The sequence below is a fragment of the Silene latifolia genome, chromosome Y (genome assembly GCF_048544455.1).
Source record: "Silene latifolia isolate original U9 population chromosome Y, ASM4854445v1, whole genome shotgun sequence".
Lineage (NCBI taxonomy): Eukaryota > Viridiplantae > Streptophyta > Magnoliopsida > Caryophyllales > Caryophyllaceae > Silene > Silene latifolia.
Window position 1 is genome coordinate 292459609 of NC_133538.1, and position 9097 is coordinate 292468705.

At 35.7% G+C, this 9097-nt stretch overlaps 1 long non-coding RNA gene across 1 annotated transcript; it reads right to left on the reverse strand.

Annotated features, from left to right (window-relative positions):
• Window positions 1-526: 526 nt before the first annotated feature.
• On the reverse strand, window positions 527-2793 carry LOC141626670 (uncharacterized). Its single transcript, XR_012536265.1, has 3 exons — window positions 2588-2793; window positions 1413-1584; window positions 527-612 (listed from the first exon to the last, which is right to left on the reverse strand). It is a non-coding gene; the product is annotated as an uncharacterized LOC141626670 (long non-coding RNA).
• Window positions 2794-9097: the final 6304 nt, after the last annotated feature.

A 9097-nucleotide genomic window follows, 5' to 3' on the forward strand; every position in this document is an offset into this window, starting at 1 on the left:
CCCATTAATGCATAGGGGGTGCCGGTTTTTGGGCTATAAAAGAGAGCCATTGTGACTCAATTTTAACTCACTTGTGACATATTTTCCACATGTTCTCTCACTAGAACTCACATAAAAATATGATAGTATTCATATATTATTACTAGAGTAGTAATACATATTATTATTAAGGATATATTACTATAATTATCTAGTTAGTAGTTATAGTAATCTTTGTGCTAATCTTGGGTGTCATCTAAAGGAGGTATTCTATTTTGAATGGAAGATCATCCGGATTTAATTTAAGCTGAAGAATCACAAGAGAAGGAGTCTCTTGTGATACCCTTATTTACCTCTACCAACAATGTAAGGAAAAATCTTACCTTTCTTATAGATTTTCCACTTTCACTTGCATGCATGTACTTGCATGCATGTATACTAATGACCACCTAATGAAATTAACAAGTAATTTTAGGTAACATTAGAAAAGTCTAATGAGGGTCATGGATCCTAACAAAGAACGGTCAAGTGATAAAGTTAAACTTACTTCTCGGACATCATCAGCATGGCATGTCTGGTATAGTGCAAGGAAATGATGTCAATATTGTCGCGAGTACCCCAAGCTGAAATGATCTGTTGTTCCAAAATTATTATTTGCAGTAAGGCATTCCAATTAAAACCACCAAAACCACTCAAAAACATAGAGTGGTTTGACAAATACTTACTCTAGCACAGCGTTAGCGTTGGAGTCATACAGACCTTACATTGATTATTGTAAAACTATTAAAGTACTTAAATTTCTTCTGGCTTTCCATGTCTAATAAGCAGATCAGGGCCACGCTTTTGCAAATTCTTTCTCAAGTCCACCAAACATTCTATGAGAAACTTGAATGTGAAAATTCATTTCACAATACAATCTTCCTAAGTTAACCCATATAACATCAATTAAAATGTTACGAAGGAAAAGGGTACCTCAAAGTCGGCTCTTATCATCGCTGGTGGAGCAGTCATAAACAACAAACTATTCTTTTTTATGAAAAAAGAATGACTTATCTTTAAACAATGATGTATTGTGTATATAACTATGTATACAACTATGTTGAAGATTATTGTAATCAGCTAAATTTCTTACACTAGAAATGATTTGGGTCTAGAACTGAAGCAGTTTAATCAAAAGCCTACCAAATATCAAACTAAAACAAAATATACAAACCAATGTTATCAAGGTCAGTGTCACAAAGAAAGCTATTTGTTAATCCTGATTAGGCTTTAAAACAATGAACAGATCAGAACATCAATGGGTCATCCTAGATAAACTCAGAACTATAACCAATAGCATTCCATTAAGAAATAGTTTGAAGTAATCGACTAAAAACTGTACATTCTATATATATTAGATTATTAATCCAAGGAAATTATATAAGATTACTCACCTGGCAAGGCAAGTGTAGAACAGTTGCTGTGCCAAGCGACTGCATGTCTCAACAGTAGGTGGGTCCTAGACGTATTGCTTGTTTTGCTCCATCATTTACTTGTAATAGACATCCCCATGTTTAGACAGGAACTGTGTAGCCTGACAAGCCTTTGATTGTAACACACGGAGCTCTGATGCCATCGAAAATCAACAAAAATACAAAAAAGACGTCACGCACAGCATTACAATCATCATCTATATGAGGAGACTTACATAGACAAATGGCTTTCACAATATATAGAAGCAGCATAATCAACTTTAAGACTTAAAATATTCAAATGAGATAGTAAAAGAATATATAGATGCAATCGCCACATTAAAACGAGGTCTCAACTCTCAAGACAACTTTCACTGTAATATTTTATAATATAAAGCTACTATAAAATATGTTGACATATAAGAGGCTGTTATTTCATTTAGAAGGTTATTAGCTAGAATATTTTGAATTTGATTTTATCTACAACTCCACGCTCCAATTTGGTACAACTGTAGACAACTAGACATGATCCTATGACCATTTAAGTCTTTCTGTCCACACAACTTAAATAATTTTCTGGAAAAAATTAATAAGTCGGTTATGACGGAAACAAACTTAAATTAAAGCAGCCTATCATATATGCCAACTGATCACCACAATAAATTCTCAGAAGTTGGCAAATGCAATCTACAAATGGATGTTTTAAGCAACAAGAAAACCATACAATGTTGACATGATGCAAGCCATTCTTAAACTCTACATTTAAACTAACCCATCCACAGGCAATAAATATCTCGAAAAGATATTGGGTAACATCGAACTGTTAAAACCGTCTATTTACAAATAAAATCATGATGTTAATCACCATTCGCATTTATTTGACGAAATTAAGACAAGAATTATTCAACTACAGAAATAAGCCAAACCCTATAATTACTATATGATTAGGGTTGCAAGCAATTAATTAGGGTTTCATGCCAGATAAAATTGGTAATCGAATCGGTAAGATTATTGGACTCAAATATCAAAAACATCATGAAATCAAAAATTAGAGGCTCGCAAACATATATCTTCATCGCAAATTCGATTCGAAACCAAAACAAGTATAAGAATCAACCGTATATAAGAATCAATCGGAGAAATAAAGTGAAATTTACCTGGGTTCTGAAGATCGTCATCATTACTTGTGTCGCCATCCTCGTAACCCTCCTGCCTCCTTCGAAAGACATCTTGACATAGATAACATCTCAGAAAAAAAATTCAGTGTTTGTGAGAGTGAAAGTGAAGGGAAAAGGTGAAAGTGTGTGTGTGGGGCTGAGTAATGAGCAGAGAAATGAGTAGTGAGGAAGTGAGCAGAGCGCGTGAGAGAATAATTGACTAAGGATTGAAAGCAGTTAAAAGGCCCAAGACAGATTGCTATTATTGGATCACACAAACCCGCGCAAATTATCCTTACCAGCCCACACATGTTCACCTAAACCCGCCCAGAAAAGAATAAACAAGCAATATAATTTCAACTATTCATAATACTATTCATTAGGATTAGTAACTCCCCTTACTCTCTTCTAAGGGGCCGTTTGGTTTAAAAGGTCGGAATGGATTGGAATGGAATGAGATATCATAAGGGGGATGGATTTAGAACCTCATACCTATTATTTATTGCTTGGTTCACTCTAAAATTGTATGGAAGGGGAATGGAGTTAGAAACCTGAGTGGGAAGGTGGGTATTCTAACTCTATTCCAAAATGCATCAACCAAACACTAGAATCACTCAAATCCATTCCAACACTTTGGTTCGAAGTATTGGAATAGTATGGAATGGATTGTAATACCATAATAGTATGAAGTTATAACCCCATACTTACTCATGAGTGTTTGGTTCGACCCTAGAATGGATATAGATGCAGTAATAATATGGAATGGAGTTAGAAACTTAAGTGGAAATATGAGTATGAGATTCCAAGGGGTTTGAATGGAGTTAGAATCCATTGGGTATCTAACTCCATTCCAAAAACCTCCAACCAAACACTAGAATGGATTGAATCCATTCCAAAAACTCCAACCAAACACCCCCTAAGACCCTTCTAAATGTCCAAACTTTGGAAATTCTCTATATGAGGAACGGTAGAGCAGTAACCTCCGTGCTCCACATGTGATACACAATATTTCTACACTACTCTTCTCCATCTTCTACTGCTGTTGCTGCTCCTTTCTTCATTTCTTCATCACTCTGATGCTCCTCCTTCTCTCTTCGTTTCTTCATCGCTCATTTCTTATACTTATCTCATCCTAATTCTCTAAATTGCTTGATATCGATTAGATATTCAATCTCAATTATCAATTATTATAACCCTTTTCCCTCATCAAACAACAAAACCCCATTTACCAACACCAATAACCATACCCTTGAGACAGCAAAATCGGGAAGATGGTCCTATTGTTGGGTGATGAAGATGGTCATATTCTCACCTCATCGATTCTCTAAATTGCTCGATGTCGATTAGTTCAATCTGAATCGATGGTCGTATTTTTGATGATGAAGATTGCTCGCCTTTGTTACGATTAGGCCTACAGCTATTGATGATTCCCCATAGGAGGCTGTGGATCTGGAATATTTTCGTGCATCTGGTTATAACTCGCTCAAACCCAGGTATTGATTTCATTTGCTGATTTTCTCCTTTTTAATTTACTAATTTTTTGTGTTTTGATTTCCGTCTTTACCCATTAATAAAACCTTAAGAAACTTGCTTGTGAAATCATATGCTTTCCAATTCTGAGATTTGGAAAGTACTATATTAATAGGTTTGATCTTGGCTGTAAGCTCAAACAATGTTTTGGTGGCATCTGTTTCAAATCACTGACTTGGCTTTTCATTCTGAATTTTTGCAGCAAGTAATAATTGTAATTTCTGATTTGGATAATTTCTTACTCGAGTTTTGGTGATTTCTGGAATTACTTTTCGTGATTAACTTCATCTTTTGAGATTTAGGGTTTTAATTTCTTCTTTTCAAATTAGATTTTCTAAAATCTGCGTTGTATAATGAACTTAACAATCTATAATTTCTAATTTGAATCGTTATTTACTTGAGGTTTGGCAATTCTTTGGATTACTTTTCATTATAAATTTTGTAAATTTTTCTATTTAAGAAAGACAAGGCAAGCTGAATTTTGAGTTGCGGTGTTAAAACGGTCGATTAGGTATTCCTCTATTCAACAAAAATATATACATCTTTGTTCTACTATCGAATTTTGAGTTTCTATATTCAATGTTTCTCTTCCCAGCATACTCGATTTGAAAATGATTCCTTGCGATCGATTTTTCCAGCTGAATTTATTCCTATCAATTCTATTGTAAGTTTTATGGTACGCAATTAAACATCGAAAACTATCTATATGATTAACTCAAGATTGGTTTTGAATTCGTCATTAGGTTTGTTAAAGATAGTAAATGGTGGATTAGGGATTTTCCCTATCAATGGGTCTTCTTTTAGTGGATCATAGGTTGGTTTGAATATGGGTGTTCATTAATTCATTCACAAACCCATTACTCATATTGTATCTGTTGTTGCTTGTATGGTAAGTTGGGTGTTTTTGGTTTTTATTTTTAATGTGCTCACTTTAATTTTGGTTTACACTGTAATCGCTATTGATTGCAATCTATTGGAGTCAGAGTTACAGGTGGTTGAAAATGGTGAGTGACAGTGGAAAGTTGGTGATTGCGGGACAGTTTCATTCCCCGTTTACACTTTCATTTCTTTTGTTTACTAATCATTTTTTTCAGAATCTCACCTTTATTTATTTGTTGGTACATCTTATTTGACTTTGTTTTTTGTTGGTTACGATGACGACCGAGATGAAGGCGGGAGGCATTGGTGTCGGTGATGATGATGATGATGCTCTCTCTTGCTAGCAGATAATATGTATGTGTTTTCATCATATGAGCTTGTAGTTCTGACTGTGGTCCTCTACTCATGAAGATATGATCCAGAGATTGTGTTTCTGCTACCATCACATTCGTGGAGAGAGGCAATAAGGTTTAAGGCTAACTTCTAGGGAATCTCTCTCTGGTTTAATTATTGGAAGTCAGATCGATTTCTCGATATACGAAATATCTCGAGGGTAGTTATTAATATTTTTAACAAAATTCACTTGCCTGAAACTCAGAGTTTGATTTTCCCTTGCCTATTCGTTCGTAAAGTGGTGAACGCTTGAGCTCCCCAGTTGATTTTATTTTGTTCGCAACGTGGCAGGCGCTAGAGCTCCCCTGTTGAAATTATAAGACAAACTCAGTTTCTTAATATTATACTTATTCTAGCGACTGCTCTTCAGTACCTTGCGATCGGGCCAAGGTTTTACCAAATCTAGGGTTCCTTGCTGTAGTTAGGCAAACAGCAGGGAAACAGCCAATGTTTCTTGTCGTATTCATGGCCATATGTTCTGTGCCTGGTTACCAACCCTGCTAACAAATCCAAACATTAAGAAAACGAGTTTGTCTTCTATGTGGTCTTTTGTAATGCGGTTGCAGTTGTTGGGGACGAAGAATTTCATCCTCAAATTCGGCCTCCAGTGTCGGTTAGGTATTCATCTATTTCGTTTTCCTATGTGTGTCCTCTTAGTTTATTAGTTTGATTATCTTGTACATCACATTATGGTATTAGTTTGTTACTATATTTACCATGGTAAATGATTGTGTAAAAGGGTGAACAGCTTAGTTGGTGTACAACTTTTACAAAGAATTGTAAGCCACTTTTGTTTTAGGCCAACGCTGATCATCCGACAAATCATGATCCCTTCATTTCAGGGGATTTAAAGTGATGTTTAAGGAATATCCGCATGTTACAAACAAGAATAAAGTGGTGGTTGATCCTGCGGAATCGGGGTAATATCTAAATTTTACATGTCATTTTATTTGATGGTCACTTATAGGTGTTATTCTGTGGGAAATAATCTGTTTACTTCCCTTTAACATGAAGGATTATAACGATATAATAAAGATGATCTATGGTCATAAAATAAAATACATAAGCATAAATAAAAAGATTTAGAATTAACCTCGGGTCCTTGCAAAATTGGCCTAAGAACAATATCAAAATTGATATTCGCCTATTAGTTGCACCCAAGACGATCTAAGATATACCCTTTGATTATGCTAGAAATCAATCTAAAATTTTCTGTAAAATTTTATTGTCTTTGTGTTTTGTGATGAGAAAGAGGAGGCTAGGTCAGAAAAAGAATTAGGTTAGAAATAATTCTCCACCTTTCTGTTTATATAGACCGAAATCCGAAATCAATTAGGAAAAGGGAAACCTCCCTAATTTCGGCCAACTGAACCGAAAATAAGGAGTATTTTTTTCCTTATTTTGGTCTTTCCAAAAATATATAAAGTGTGTTAAATTGTCATCTAGTGAGGATCGAACCCATGACCTCTTGGCTTGTGTACCCTCACTATTACCACTATGACACATTCAACTTGTTGATATTAAATACAACTGATTATATTTAATTACGAATTAAATGATTAATTCTTTCAAACTAACCTTATATATATTTAATTAAATATAACTTATTATATTTAATTTACGAATTGATGATTAATTCGTCTCAACTTAATATTATTTAATTTTCATTAAATAATTATCTCATCAACACATTGACTAACTTTTTTGTCATTTTGGGCATCAATGTAATTATATTTCTATAACCACATTTCTCAAATACGTCCTATAGGTGTGACCTTTAGGGACCAGTTGATCACCGCCATCTGTATGATAATAACGTCAAACTTTCTAGCAAGCCAACCGTTATTAGGTAAACGTTAATCAACTGATTAAATATACGAAGTATACCCTTGTGAACCTGTAAGAGATTTACAAATGTTATCACACTAATTTGTGGAGGACACCAGCTCCAACAAACTCCCACTTGTCCTCACAAGTGTATGTGCGATAACCGATTCTCATATCCTTTAAAATTTCTCCCACTCAATGTAAAACAATTTGCAAATCCGAATTCACAAAGGTCGTATTTTACAAGCGATCAGTATCAAGAGTGGTTTTCCCGACTAGAGAGTAACTTAACTGATAAACGAATCAACATTCGAGCATGGCCATGCATTTCAGTTACAACTCCTCGAGTGGCCCTGAGAAATAACTATACTTGATAAGGGATGGATATTTTCCTCAACTCAAATCTTGCAGATGTAAGCACAGTATGAAATGACCCAGAAAAAAACTACTTAGCCCCAGTTACGGTAGACCGTGAGAAAGAAACCAAAGTCACCCAAAGACTGCCTTAATCTCAAGAGACAGTTGATAGTCAAACGAATCGACTCTAGGAACACAATGGATGTCCTATCCACGACCTGACACCGAATGTTATAAAAACATTTAGGACTCCATTACGTTGTCACAAAAAGTTGTCCTACGAGGTATCGTCATAATCTCGCATCTGTGATCGATCAGTCAACCGTTTGACTTATGGCTCGTTGAACCCACCATCAATCGACTGCACAATATAATAGCCGGAGTTATCAGCTCACATTGGCGATTACGGACCAAAACAAATATAATGTAATTCAGTTCACTTTGTGGCGTTCAATGTTGTCAGTACAATCCACATGAAAAACAAAATATTATATATAAAACGATGAAGTTATAAATAGTATATGAAAAAGATAATGTATCAAATCCATAATCAAGTACTACAACTCCGGAACACGTTTAATTCCCATGGAAATGACGTGCCCTACATGCTTATCATAATTCAATGATTCAGTAGTAGAATCTGTTACAACACACTAAGAGTGAAGACGAACCGGACTGAGATCCGTTTGGAAGCTAGCATCTGCGTAACCGGTTGCGCATAGCTTAGTATCTCCTCCATAAGTCAATACCCAATCCTTAGTCCTCCGTAGGTACGTGGATTCTTTTGGTACCGACTCGTCATACTCAATGCATATGCCACGCCGGACGCGTGTGCATATCATGGCATACATGATTGATCCTATAGCTGATGCATAAGGAACACGATTCATGCGTTCAACCCCTTCAGGCGTCGTGGGTGACTGAGACTTGCTCAACTATATCCCACACGTCATTGGAAGGTTCCCCTTCTTGGAGTTGGTCATGCTGAACCTCTCAAGAACCTTATCCAAATAAGACTCCTGACTAAGTGATAACGTCCGTCGTGATCTATCTCGGTAGATACGGATTACCAAAATGCGCTGTGCCTCACCCAGATCTTTCATCTGGAAATGGTTCTTCAACCATTCTTTAACCGAAGAAAGGAGAGGAATATCATTCCCAATCAAGAGTATGTCATCAACATACAATATCAAGAATACAGTCTTGCTCCCACTCGACTTGATATATAAGCATGGTTCTTCGACCGATCGAGTGAAACCATACTCTTTTATCACTTGGTCGAAACGATGATTCCAACTCCGAGAAGCTTGCTTAAATCCATAAATGGAACGCTTAAGCTTGCATACTTTCTTAGGATGTTTAGGATTTATGAAACCTTCGGGTTGCACCATGTACAACTCTTCCTCCAAATGACCGTTTAAGAAGGCGGTTTTCACATCCATTTGCCAAATCTCATAATCATGAAATGCGGCAATCGCTAAGATTATCCGAATGGAACGTAACATGACTACAGGTGCAAAAATC